This window comes from Sorex araneus, chromosome 3 (genome assembly GCF_027595985.1).
Source record: "Sorex araneus isolate mSorAra2 chromosome 3, mSorAra2.pri, whole genome shotgun sequence".
Lineage (NCBI taxonomy): Eukaryota > Metazoa > Chordata > Mammalia > Eulipotyphla > Soricidae > Sorex > Sorex araneus.
The window spans coordinates 204,949,770-204,964,928 of NC_073304.1; the positions used below are offsets into that span (position 1 = coordinate 204,949,770).

General features: G+C 40.4%; 1 pseudogene; it reads right to left on the reverse strand.

The window, feature by feature from the left end:
* Positions 1-2,655: 2,655 nt before the first annotated feature.
* LOC101552367 (zinc finger CCHC domain-containing protein 17-like) lies at positions 2,656-3,500 on the reverse strand (annotated as a pseudogene).
* Between the last annotated feature and the right edge of the window lie 11,659 nt (positions 3,501-15,159).

Below are 15,159 nucleotides of genomic sequence, written 5' to 3' on the forward strand. Positions count from 1 at the left end.
AAACCATAATTGCTGAAAAGTTGGAAAACGGAGTGACTTTTCCAGTAAAGGTTCTTGGCGGGGCAGATGGCGTCAATAGAAACCTAAAGACGATTTACAGGGCTGGGGTGATAGCTGGTACAGCTGTTAGGGAGCTTGCCTTGCATGCGTTAGACCCAGGTTCGATTCCTGTCACTCCATATGGTCCCCTGTACCCTACCAGGAGTGATACCTGAGCTCAGAGCCAGGAGTACGCCCTGAGCATCTATAGGTGTGGCACCCAAACAAACAACAACGAAACAAAATGGTACAGCCAGGGATGGTGCTTCACAGTAGAATTTGGCTTTGTATATCTGAGCTGCGGGTTTGATCCCCAGAAGTTCACAAAAAAATTACATATATATACATATATATATCCAATAGAAAAATATGTGGTACATGTGTGCAATTCAACTATAAAAAAAGATGGAAGTTTTCAGTACACAACAAAATGAAAAGAATACACAAAGCAAAAATAAGAAGGAAAAAAAACAAGTATGTTTTCACCCAAGTGTGCAACAAGGACATAAAATAAATAGACAAAAGGACTAAAAGACTAAAATAGGGCCAGAAGATGACTCAAAGGATAGCTGCTTTGTATGTGGAAGCCCCAGGTTAATGAACCCTAGCACCAGATGGTCCCCTGAACATGGAAGTAGCAACTTCTCAAGTACAGGCTGGGAGTGTGCTCTAAGTACCCCCTGGGTGTGGCCAAACAAAACAACCTAAACCAGTAAGCACAGACAACAAAACTGATTTTATCTGAAAGGAAGAGGCGTGGAATACAACGGTGGGGAATGTAAAAATGTTCTGGGGGACTGAAAACATACCGTCATTAAGTAACTTGCATGTGACTGGACTCCATAAACCATGGCAACACATGGTCCCCACCCCCTCCCCCAGCACTGTGCAGAGTGACCCCAAACACTGCTAGGAGTGAACAGAGCATCCCCAGGCGTGGCTCTAATTTTTTTTTTTTAGTAGTGATTTTCAGTTGTTTAAAAAAAATCAATTCAGATGGCCAGGGAGATAGTACAGAGATTAAGGTACTTGCCTTAAATGTGGCCAGCCCTAATTGATCTCCAGCTCATGTGATCCCCTAGAACACTACAAGGAGTGACCTCTGAACATAGAGCCAATGATAGCCCTGAGCACCATTGGCGTGGTCCTCATAAAAAATTCATTAGAAAAAAAAATAAATAGGGGGAAAAAGCCGATGACTAGGTGTGTTGGTTAGCAGTCTCAGATATATTGTTGGCATGGAAACAGCAAAAGGAAAACTTGTACTTTCTGGAGAGAATGGAAGCATAAACTATCTCACCCACTAAGCCAGTTAGAAATAGAAACAATTGGGATTTTATTTTATGAATGTAATAATGCAGCCCATGCCATTAACATGCCTAGATCATGTTAACAATTTGGAGAGTTAAAGAAAAATAAATGTGGGACCAGAGAGATAGTATAGCAGGTAAGATGCTTGCCTTGCATACTGATGAATTGCATTCAATCTCCAACACCCAGTATGGTTTCCTGAGCCCTGCCAAGAGTGATGCTTGAGCACAGAGCCAGGAGTAATCCCTGAGCACCCTTAGGTATGACCCCCAAAGGTTTTTAAAGAGGGGGAATGGTGGTGTTTTCAAACTTTGGGTCCAAAAGTAAAAGATAGCATCAGTATTTTATTTATTTTTAATCTTATATTTTGGGTGTGTATTAGAATTTGAGTATCGCAGAACCAGCCAAGCAGCAGTATTTGTTTATTTGTTTACTTACTTTTTTTTGCCTTTTGGGTCACACCCAGTGATGCTCAGGGGTTACTCCTGGCTTTGCACTCAGGAATTACTCCTGGAAGTGCTTGGGGGACCAAATGGGATGCCAGGTATCGAACCCAGGTCGGCCACGTGCAAGGCAAACGCCCTACCCGCTGTGCTATCGCTCCAGCCCCTGTTTACTTACTTTAAAAACCAAACACATTTCCATTTAGTACCAGGAATTTAATCAAAAATCTGAACCAACTGTCACTCACACAAAAAAAGTCCAGAGTAGAGCAAAGATTTTGGCTTGAGCTATTTGGTGAAATGTCACAAAAGTCCAGTCACTGCAAACAACAGTTAGCAACATAGATCTCATTTCTAGCATAGAATCATCTTAAGGAGAGTGAAAAAAGTAAGTATATCTCATCAAGCTCACCCTCATACTGCCACTCTACTTCTGCCACATATTGGATGCAGCAGAGATTACCCACTAATCAGCAAGATCAACAGGGAAGGTAAATCTGTAACTCAGCAGGAAAGATCAACAGAGAAGGGTAAATCTGTACCCCAGCCACAAATAGATTCAGCTCTAGATCATATTTCTATAATGGACGAATCTGGCTATGATAATCACAGCTGTGTAGGATAATATGACTTTCTTCTGAATGAATTTGAATGAATGAATGAGTGTGTGAGGCAGAAGATTCTCAAATCTGACAGCTGTTTGAGGGGAAGACATCTAGGAGATAAATCAATAAGGAGGGAGGTCCTAGGCTCACTATTATGGTTTTAAAGCACGGGTTCTTCATACCGGCCACCCTTTCATTCTTTCTACTCTTATTCTGTATGCTGCTTTTTGTTCTTCTTTGTTGCCTGGCTGCCTTTTTTATTCATGCCTTGCCCTTTTGCCTATGCCATTCTCAGAATCTCAGCTGTCAAAGTCTGATGACACCATTTCTCTGATTTTATGTTTGATTTTTGTTTTGTTTTATTTTGTTTAGGAGTCACTCCCAATAATGCTCAGGGGTTACTCCTGGATCTGAGCTCAGAGATTATTTCTGGTGGTGTTCAGAGGATCATATGAGGTTTCAGGGAATCAAGTCAGGTCATCTGCATGCAAGGCAAACACCTTGCCCACTGTACTATCTCTCTGGCTGCTCTGTTTCTTCTTTTTTTAATCCTTCTTTTCCTAGAAGAATTCCTCCCTATAGGTCAGGCTTCTCAGAGTCTGTTGACTTTTCCTCTTTCCTCTGCTCCTCCTTATCAGATATCAGAATAGTTGGTCTCTCTGGTTGCATGAAACAATCCTTTGCAAAGGCCTTTATAGCCATACTTCTTGTAGGTAGTGTTCTAGACAGCCTCGAGAGTGATTTTCTGTCCAGCATAATACTAGAAGGACTGCCTCCACCTCTCTTCTTGCTCAATAATAACATTGTTAAATTCAAGGTCTTTTCCTGGCCTCAGTTGACAACTTTCACGTAGAGAGATACTCTTATCATATCATTTTCATAGCTTGGCCAATAAGCTTCATCCACGCTTTGTCTTCGGTGTCTGCAATCCCAGAGGGTTTATCTACGTGACATGATGATATGTGAGTTTAATGGAACAGACCTTGCTTCCGACAGAATTTTGAGAATGGTGCCATGATCTGTTACCATAGCAACCTCTCCTTAGAAAATAGGATAAAGAGCAGGCAAGTTTTCCCATGGTCTCAGGTCTTCCTGAATTCATCCTTAGTGTTCTATGAGTCTTCCATTTCTCTTCTGCTAAACTTAATTCAAATGTCTCCATGTCAGCTCCCAGCCTCTGTGAGCTGCGTTGCACAAAAAAAAAATCCACCAAGCAGTTTCTAAACAAGTCATTAGTGATATTACTTGAATGAGAGGTAATACACATCACTGGGGCTTTTCCTGGCGCAGCTCCCTGACCACCTATACCACCATTCTTATGGGCAGGCTCCCAGCACTGGCCTTGATGGGGTTGAGCTGTTGCCTGGGGAACTGGTATTCCCCAATGATTAGCAAGGCTCCCAACAGCCTTGCAATTGCTGTGTCTGGGGGGTTGAGATAGGAGGAGTCAATACCTATAGTGTCTGAAAAGCTTATTGTTCCATCTCTGCATTAGCTCATAGAAATCACAGGACACCTCATGACACTCTGTCCCATCTAGCCCCTGTAACCAAAGAATTCATCTTCATCTTCCAATCTCATGATCCTCACATAATTCATCCCTTTCTGCCCCTATATAAAACCATTATCCTCCTGAATAAACTGCCATATGACCATCAGTCTGTGACCTGCATGGATGGTATTCTCCCAGCTTATCCATTACGTGAGTATCTAGCTAGCCATCAGCCCTAGCTCGTGTGATAGTCTTTGTGTTTCCAGATTTTGTAGCTGGACTGACACTGGGCTGGAGTGATAGCACAGCGGTAGGGCGTTCGCTGTTCGATTTCTCCGCCACTCTCGGAGAGCCTGGCAAGCTACCAAGAGTATCGCGCCCGCACAGCAGTGCCTGGCAAGCTACCCATGGCGGATTCGATATGCCAAAAACAGTAACAATAAGTCTCTCAATGAGAGACGTTATTGGTGCCCGCTCGAGCAAATCGATGAGCAATGGGATGACAGTGACAGTGACTGACAGCTACAATACACCAAGATAGTTTTAGCCATTTCCAAAGAATGTCAATGATACACATGCTTATGTGTAGGATTCCCATTCCACTTCCAAAGTAGAGCCTTTCAAAAAAGATAGAGCCTTTCAAATGAAGACTCTTATTTGTTAATCCAACTTCCTATTCATATACTGGTGTTCATTCAATAAATATTAGAATATATAATTATTATAAGCATCCTTCTACTCTTTATTAATTTTTTTTACCCATCAAGAAAGAGTTTTTTGGGCAGCCAGCTCTCAGGTTAAAAGATAGCACACACACATGTTCTCAAAACAACCATCTTGTTTGTATGATCACTACATTTTTTTTTTTTTGCTTTTTGGGTCACACCTAGCAATGCACAGGGGTTACTCCTGGCTTTGCACTCAGGAATTACTCCTGGCGGTGCTCAGGGGACCATATGGGATGCTGGGAACCAAACCAGGATCGGCCGCATGCAAGGCAAATGCCCTACCCACTGTGCTATCACTCCAGCCCCCTGTATGATCACTTAAAGATTTTTGTTGTCTTTTTTGGGGGGCCACACCTGGCTGTGCTCAGGAGTTACTCCTGGCTCTCTGCTAGGGATCACTCCTGGTGGTGCCTTAGCAGTGCCACAAATCTAACCTGGGTCATCGGCTTCGTGTATTATCTTTTCAGAACATGTGTGTTGTTTTTGGGTTTTGTTTGTTTATTTTTGATTTGGAGCCTCACATCCAACGCTGCTTGGGGCTTCCTCATGGATGTGTACTCAGAGATCATTCCTGGAAGGACTCAGAGGACTGCCTGTGGTGCCAGGGATGGAACTCAGATTAGTAATGTGCAAGGCAAGCGTCCTACCCACTATATTATCTCTCTAGTTTATGAAAGGGGAAAGAACAGGGAGGTTAAGGTGACCTTTAGACCCTGGGCACCAGAACAATGAATTTCCTTGTGGACTGGTGTCCTGAGGAACAACTCTTCTTATCTATAATGTTTCCCTTTTCAGAAACATAAAAAAATGTGTAAGACCTATTCATTCAATTAGTTTACTTGTATTCAAGATAAAGTATTTAGAAGATGGAGGACCAGCTCAAAGAGCTGAGTTCATGCTTCATGTGCAGGAGGCCCAGGTTTAATCCCAACACCACATGGTCCCCCAGCATTGCAATGAGAAACTGTCCAGCACCAAGCCTGAAGAAGGCCCTGAGTACTTCTGGGTGTGACCCCAAAGAAGCAAAACTAAAACTTTTAGTAGAGGAAACACTTCTAAAGAAATTCCTAGTGATATCAAGGAAGGCTTCGTAGAGTAGTGACATTTGAACTGAACTTTGACAGCTGGTAAGATTAAAAAATAATGCCAGAGAATAGTTCTGGAAAGAGGAAATATCACAGAGGAATCATAGTGTGATCACAATATTATTAATTATGAATTATGGAGAACTCTTCCAAATTAGCATTCTATCATCATCAGTGCTAAAGTAGCATCGTATCTCTAATGACTGTCTCTGTAAATCTTTCACTTGCCTGAAGGTGGCAAGCTGAGTTTGAGAAAATTCAGCATCAACATTATATGAAAGAAAAATATAACAGCACTATTTCTCTGGAAAAAATAACTTTCATCAAAATTAAAAGGTAAGAAGGACTTTAAAATGACTAATATAAGTTTTCATTTAAATATTGACCGTAGCTTCATTGAGGACACAAAAATTATATCAGGATTATTTTTTCATATTTTAATTTTTATTATCATTGATCAACCTGTTTTGATATAATTTTTTCCTAAGAGAGAAATATTGGGGAGAAAGGGAGTTTGTGGCTTTAAGATTTGGCATTAATATCTATGACAGGCATTATTTATAAGTCTTTTGAGGGTGGGATCAGGTTTATTAAGGCATAATTTCCATAAGGTGAAACTCATCCTTTGTAAGGTATACATATGTATATTTTAAATCTTGACCAGTACATATGATGTATAACTACCCCTATATTAATATATAAAAGTTCCATCTCTAACAAATTCTCTTTTGCCCCTCTGTGATCTAGTCCCTTTAAATCTAGTCTTGACAAGTACTAATTTGATTTTTTCTAAATTGTGCATTAAAGAGTTATTCCCCCATTCCCTTCATTGTTATTGCTATTATTGTTTCTGTTGCAGTGTCTGGTGCTGCACACACACCTATCTGGAGTGTTTGTACATTTTGGTCTGTGGTGCTCACTGGAGTCATACATCAGGTTGCCGAGCTCACATACCTGTCCACAGTGTTCTCCAAGATTTGTGCTCCTTTTTGTTTGTCTGTGTTTTTGCTTTGCTTTGCTTTTTTGGGTCACACCAGGCAGTGCACAGGGGTTACTCCTGGCTCATGCACTCAGGAATTACTCCTGGTGGTGCTCAGGAGACCATATGTGATGCTGGGAATCAAACCTGGGCTAGTCGCATGCAAGGCAAACTCCCTACCCGCTGTGCTATTGCTCCAGCCCCTTGTGCTCTTTTTTAAGAGCAGTGTTATTGAGGCTCACACTCTTAATGGAGACATACAAATAATGCTGTGGGTATTGGCGCATACTGAGTATGGGGCAGCTGGAAATTGCTTTTCGTACCAGGGAATACAGACAGCAGAGCTAACCAGGATTAGACTGGTACTTGGAGGGCACTGGGGATTTGAATTCATGACCATGTACTTGTACAGCAGGACCCTTTGTCGTTCCTCTGGGCCTTGATTTAATTTATGTATCTTTTTTTTTCACCCAACATCCTCAAATATAAAACTAGAGCAGTACTTGGGGGAAGAAGTACCTTACAAGCCTCAGTTCCCACTTGTCTTGTAGCTTTCTTTGAAGAATTTATCCCTACTTGTCTTTTCATATCACAAAAAACGATGGCCTTTCTGCCACAAGATATGGCCATACAGAGCCCACCTCCTACTAGTGAAGTGAGAGAAGACAGAAAAAACCTGTTAAGAGAAAAAGAGAGAGTGATGGAAAAGGGCAATAGGATTGAGAGAGAGAGCTGTCTTTTTTTTTTAGGCACCATGGTTTACAGAACTCTTAATAGTAGAGTTCTGTGCACAAAATATTCCCACGTTACATCTTCCACCAGACAAAATATTCCCGCATCACATCCTCCACCAAACAAAATATTCCCGCATCACATCCTTCACCAACATGTCCACTCCCCTTCACCATTGTTCCAGTGCCTCACCCCAAAATCCACAGTCCCTCCTCCACTGAGTCCAGAGAGAGGGCAAGGGTGGCTGTACACCATGCATGCAGAGGCCACAAGTTAAATTCCAGGTTCCGCATGTCTGCCAACACTGAGTATTGCCCTGTCCAGCCCTGATGTTGGGTCACGTATTTATTGCCAGCAGTGACTTCTGGGCCCCCAAAGTACTGCTTGAAAGCTCCCCCAAAATAAATAAAAATAAAGTTATAAAAAAGAAAAGAAAAGATACCGCAGTGTATAGACTATGTGTCAGTGTATAGACTATGTGTTAGTTAAATGAACACTCTTCGTCCTATTTACAACTGTGGATCAGCACCAGTCAATGACCTGTGGTTGAAGGCCACAGACCTAAACAACAGACAAAATGATGATGCCAACACATGACCCTAAGGTCAGTTAGGTTCTGTCACCTTCCAAATGGGGCTTCGGTGACCCTCAGTCCTTAGAGATACAGCTACAAAATTCCCATATTGTATTCCACAAGGATTTAACACCCCCCTTTTCCCTGACACCATAAGGTCCCAAATCCTCCTATAAAGCCACTTTTGAAAAGAAACAGGAGAAAAGAGGTAGAAATGTGAAAGATTTTACACGCCCCCCCAAAGGAAATTTATTATGCAAAATCACCTGTTTATTTAAACTGAAAAGATTGTCACCTTGAATTGACAAGCTAAAGCTGTGGGTGGTTTTCCTCCACAGTGGAAACTTGCAAGGAAAATTAGACCCATTACAGAAAATAAAGACCAACATTCTTTGCCTATTGGACTAGAGTAAGGGTAAATTTTAGACCCTACTATATAAATTTTTGTAGGATTATTGTTCCAGATTTTTCTCCCCCTGATATTCATACTCTTCCTCAATATGCATGTATTACACCTTTTGAAACTAACTCTAGTGTCCATTGTATTGACTGAGAAGGCTTCAAGTGTAAATACCAGCTTTGTCTACCCTGGAATTGGCAGGTAGAAAGCGTGAAGCCAGGGACAGTAAGGTTAAAAATAGAGTTAGTTCTTTGTAATCACAAGAAAATTCTCCCATAGATGTTCTGCCCTTCAATTTGTTCCTTCCCTCTGGTCTAAATGCACTTACAATTAGGACCATAGAAAGCCACGTGACCACCATTATTCACCACTATGACCATTCCCCTGGGTAAGGCGGAACATTTAATAGGCCAGTCCAGCATCTAATAACAAAGGGAAAACACATGGCAGATCATGATAATGATTTTGTGTCTTTCTGTAAAGATGAAAGAAAAACCTGATCCTGCATAATAATCGTTTTGTTATTCATGGAACCTAAATGGCATTTCCTCATGAATTTTAATGTGCCATCCATTTTCTCACTACTTCCCTGCACAATTCTCCAAGCTTTTGCAGAACATTATTGTCTTATCTCTGTCTGTCTTTCAGTGATCTGATTATTCTATCTAAACAAAAAGACTCCCTTAAGTTGGTGTTTTTACTATATTGGTCGCAGAGCTGGTCTTTCAGTTGATATTAAATAACTTGGAAAGATCAAGTTATGCACTTAAGATCTTGGCATTTTCCCCCCTGTATGTTGTTTGGTTTTAAAAAGAGTTTACTTTTTAATAATTTCTGGAATATCATGCAATCATAAATTTGTGCCCTTTTAGATAAATCATGCTTTATAGCATTCAAGGAGGTACATGATTTTGTTCAGTGTTCTAAAGTTAGGAAAGCATCGACAGTACTTTTTCCTCCTATTCTTCTTTAATGAGTATAATTTTCTTCCTATTCTTCTTTAGTGAGCATAATTCATATTGACGTTCATTCCTATATTATTTGTAGACATAATAATTTAACAACTGTACAGAACTAGACTAGACTTTAAGCTATTTAAAGACACAAATAGTATCTTACTTATTTTTTGTTCTATGAACTATCTTGCTTGAGCACTTTCAAACAGATAATCCTCACAAATTTAGGGGAGAAGGGGGCTTGGGTCACACCCATTAGTGCTGAGGGCTTACTCGTGGCTCTGTGTTCAGGAATCACTCCTGGTGGTACTCAGGAAAACAGGGATAGAATTGGAGTTAGCATAGGCAAGGCAAGCACTTTACCCCCTGTACTATCTCTCTGGTCCATAAAAATTTTCTTCATAAAAGATATCTTTTGCAGACACAGTACTGATATCAGGTCTTGAATTTGTAAGGAAGTTCATTATATATATTTATATATATTTTTTACTTTTGGGCCATACCTGGCAGTGCTCGGGGGCTAATTACAGCTTAGTGCTCAGTAATTGCTCCCTGTCATTCTCAAGGGACCACTTATTACTGGGGATCAAAAACCAGGTCTTCCACTTGCAAAGCATGTACCTCAGCTCCTCATCAGGAAACTTTTTTTACGAGGATGTTAATATTCTATATATTTGTTGTGGTAATAATTATATGACTGAATTTTATATGACTATGAAATTTTCATATTCACTGAAACATTTTATTACGTGAAAATTATGCCTCAAAATTAATTAGGAGATGGAGAGATAGTATAGTGGGTATGGTGCTTGCCTTGCATGTGGCAGACTTGGGTTTGATTCTCAGCATCCCATATCCCATGCCAACAACCCCTCCAGGAATAATCCCTGAGCACACAGCCAGAAGTAAGCCTTGAGCACTGCCAGGTGTGACCCAAAAATAAAAAAACTAAATAATAATAATAACAACTTAGTATAATATATTATATAATATATTATTTAATAAAATAATTATTATTGAGGTTATTACGGTGATAACAGCACAGTTCTCTTAATAGGAATTAGCTAATAACAAATGCTTTGGCGAAGAACTGAGGAAGCTTGAAGATTCCAACTTATTCTCCACATATGCTTTTCTTATAACCTCTCTCCCTTGGTCTTTATGTTGTTTCTTAATATTCAGGACTCTTTTGTACATTGTGTGTTTTAGTCATGGAAATGGTTGAGAGCAATCAGTGGGTACTTGGAAAAGAAATCTCTGGAGGTTGTGCTACAGTCTCCAGGAAGATTTTGAAACTCTTCCGAGAAGTAGCCACTATTATTCAACCTCTTCTCCCCGCCAAAAACCATGTTGCTGGATTCTTTCTCCCAATCAATTTCTCACTATCCCTTAAAAAAAATAAATCCCAAACGTTAGTTTGAGAGTAATGTTTTGGGAATGATTGTGTTGCAAGTGACTTATGGAATTGGAGAAAAGTGAGGTGGCAGCCTTAAGAGGGGAGTTTCCTGCCCTCCTCTGTATCCACCTGAGTCACCCAGGAAGTGCCTGGAGATTCAGGACTGATAATGTCAGTTATGGTCGCCTGTGTGGCATTGATCCCACATCTCACCAGCTCCATGCAGCACTCATCAAACTGTGCCTGAGTCCCCTTTGATCTTCACTGTTCTGAAATTTACCCCCACCACACAAGGTTCCAATTAGAGCAAGGATTTTTTTCTTTTCAGGAAAAAGAAAATCAGTCCTATCCTCTGCCTAGGTTCTTTTCCTCCTCCAGTCCACTGCCTACCCTCTGAGAAAAGAATTTCCAGGAAGGAGTTGAATAGTGAAGTACGATGCATCTGTCTTGTTTATAAGCCTGTCTACCTGAAACATCTCATGCTGCTAGCACCTGAATAAATCTGCTTTTCTCTAAACCAACATTTGTCTTTCTTTAGTTTGGAGGCCATGCCTGGCAGTTTTCAAAAGTTCCTCTTGAAGAACTTTGCGAACCATGTGGTTCCAGGTATCAAACCTAGGGCATCCACATGAAAAGCATGCACTCCAGAGTTTTGAACTATATTGCTAGCTCCAACGTGACCATTTTTAACATAATCAAATAACCTGGTTTGAGATTGTTGCAAGAAGATAGGGGGCCCTGGTAGGTAAATGTGAATTGATGAAGGACACTGTCTTGAACCCATGTCAGCCAAAAGGATGAAAGCCTTTGAAATACAGGACACATCCGAGGATCCTGGAAAGTCTTTGAAATAAAAATTACAAGAACAAGAGTTTTGGCTGAAGACTTCCCTCAGTCCCTTAGAGAAGAGGCTGCAAGAATACTATAAAAGAAGATTATTATTCCAGGCTCTCACCCTTAACAACAAAATCACTGTGTGTGGGGGCGGGAGCTTGGGGGAAACTGTAAAATCTTACTTGGCATACCTCCAAAATCACCACCAGACCCCCAGCCGGTCTTCATCCTCTCAGGGTGAACTTCATGGAGAAATTAATCTGCTGAAAATTTAGGTTTTGTGACTGAAATCTCCAGGCTTTCTCAAAGTCAAGATAGGCTACCTCCCACCAGCTCCCTGTACTTCTGGAAGCCCTGGCAGTCGGTCACATCCACACCACAAAGCCTGAACTCAGTTAAAAATTTAACTCCAGCTTTATCACCCCATTAAAAATTCTGGACTTTCGGGGCCAGAATGATAGCACAGCGGGTAGGGCGTTTGCCTTGCAAACGACCTGGGTTCGATCACTGGCATCCATATGGTCTCCCCAACACCGCCAGGAGTAATTCCTGAGTGTATGAGCCAGGAGTAACCCCTGTGCATCACCGGGTGTGACCCAAAAAGAAAAAAAAATTCTGGACTTTCTGGAATGTGCAACTGTGCAATATCTCAGACTCTTCAACACTCATAAACCAGTAGTAGCATACCAGATTGGACGGGTTATAACATAGAAGGTAGCCAGTCTCAATTAACAAAACATAAACACAGAATGTTTAACCTGTAGCAACATTTTAGTAATCTCTCACACAAGGGCTCAATGTCTCCACAGTGAGATACAACAATTTACACTAATTTTCTTCTAAGGAAACATTTTTAATCATTCTATTAGCAAATTATTTATAAGCAATATCAAATAAATTATTGAGGGTCTGCTGTGGGGGTAGGCTTAAGGGGAGGTTGGGAAAATTGAAGACAATGGTGGTGGGATTGGGGTTGGAATATTGTCTATAACAAATGATCATGAGCAACTTTGTAAACCAGTGTTTATATAAAGTGTAGGGAGAAATTTACATACGTAGGCCTTACCTATTTCATGTAACTCCACAATATATTAACAGAATTTCTTTAAAAGTTTAACTAATTATAGGTGAGACATGATTAGTACCATTAGATCCAACTATAAAATGAAACTTAATGTAATATACTTCTTACTCCAGAGTTGAAAACTTATGTATGTAAATGAGAATAAGCATTTTATTATTATTTACATAGGTCAAAATCAGATAGTAATCACAAATTGGCTCCTACTGATTTATTTTCTGATATTTCTACTTATTAAATATTATTTGTTAAGTTTTATTGGAATAAGCAATATGAAGTAAATTTGTTAGGTGCCTATGAGGGCAGGTTGTGACTGGGAGGGAAATTGGGGATATTGTTGGAAGGAAAGTCACACTGGTTATGTTGGAATAATAAATGCTTGAAACAGCTGTATAATGAACAACTTTGTAAATCACAATGTTTTTAATAAAAAGCTATTTTAAAAAATAACAATTTTTTAAAACCAACTTGGCATAAATAACTGTATGTAATTTACATCTCTAAGATGTATACTGTCAGCACATTTTCCCATCCTGGGTGGGGGAAGGGGGCCACTGCAGGTCTACTTGGGAGAATGCTTGGTTCTCCCTACCCTGGAGAAGTTTGCATTCTTTCTTAGTTTGGAACTTTCTTTCCCCTCATATTTCCCAAATAAATGTTTTTTTCCTATGGATCTCCTTCCTAAAATTCTTTCCTGGGAGAGTAGGTGATGAACTGGAAAAGGAAAATCTTGGGCAGAGAAGTAGGACTAATTTATTCTTCTTGCAAAGAGCAATTGCTCCAGTCAGAGCCTACTGCTTCCCACAAAAATATTGGGTGTAAATTCCTGCTCTCTGAAGAGGAAGTGTGATCCAGGGGTAGTTTGACAACTGTTGGGGAGGGAAAGGTAAAAAGAAAGAGGCCTAGCTTTTCTGAAACACACATTTGGTGGTGCCTAGATCAGATGGTACCTGACTGGAGAGGTGTTTCGGGTTTCTGGAGAATCTTGTGGGAGGGCCAGGAAGAACTGCCCATGATTTTCTGGTGGTGTTACCTGGTTTCTCCATGGAGCACTTGGGAAGCAGAACCTGCCTGGATCTTTCCATGGAAACAGGTTCCTCAAACTGCTGCTCTAGCTTAGTCCTCCCCTGCCAGAAGGCATCCTCACTCCAGTCTCCAGTTCTAAAGCCTTGAATTGTAATAACGTCTTCTAGAACCCTCTCAGTGGGCAGCAAGCCAAGTGGCAAAGCCCAGGGGCATAGAGATGGCAAAACTCCCAGAATTTATTCCAGGCAAGGGCCTCTAGCAGTCAAGGGACCCACTGCCTGTGTGATCTGTGGCTTCAGCTATGTGACGTGTCTCCAGATCCTCCTGAGTGAGGCTTGTGGTTTAAATTCCTTTATTCTGCATCTTAGTTCTTTTCATTCTCTTCTGGAGTAGGATTATTTTTCTTCAATCTAAGAGTTTTGTTGAACAATTTGAAATGAAGAAAACACTATGCATACTGTGTTTATCTTGAATATTCTATGTTCTATCGGTTGGGCATCCTTAATTCTTCCAGCAGATATTTCTTTTGATCCTACTATATATTATTAGGCATTATTTCAAATGCTAAGATTCCATCAGTGAATAAAAGAGATAAAACTTTTATTGTGTTATAGAACATAAATTTTAGTGGAGAGAAACAAAAAATTATGAAAACAAAGATTTTGTTGTATTGAAGGAAGATGGGTGGCATGAGAAGAATTAAGTAGGGAGGTTTTATTTTAAACTTAATTAAACTTAGTTTTGAGCTGATAAACTATAACAGCCTTCAAGACAGAAGAAAATGTAGGTCAGGGATGGGGAGATGACTCATTGAGAGATCACATGCCCCTTACGTGTGAGACCCTAGGTCTGAACCCTGACACCAACAAAAATATGAAAGGAAAGATAGAGCAGAGCGGTTAAGGTGCTTTCCCTACATGCAGACAACCCTAGTTCAACCCATGGTGCTACATATTGGTCCCCCAACGACCACCACCAGGCCATTTCTAAGTACAGAGCTAACCCCACCCGAAAGAAAGAAAGAAAGAAAGAAAGAAAGAAAGAAAGAAAGAAAGAAAGAAAGAAAGAAAGAAAGAAAGAAAGAAAGAAAGAAAGAAAGAAAGAGAGAGAGAGAGAGAGAGAGAGAGAGGAAGGAAGGAAGGAAGGAAGGAAGGAAGGAAGGAAGAAAGAAAGAAAGAAAGAAAGAAAGAAAGAAAGAAAGAAAGAAAGAAAGAAAGAAAGAAAGAAAGAAAGAAAGAAAGAAAGAAAGAAAGAAAGAAAGAAAGAAAGAAAGAACAATGGAGGATGTTTGAGTGCAGAATTCTGCAGGATGTTCTGTCTCCCAGAATGAGGAGGTAGCCTGGGGGATATGGACCATCTTGGTTTCTCTATACCAGACACAACTGCTTGGGTGACTTTCTGTAAGCAAGATATAGCAGGGACGCATTGCACTGAGCATTGTATATCCAAGAAAGAAACTATTGTATTAACTCAGTTTT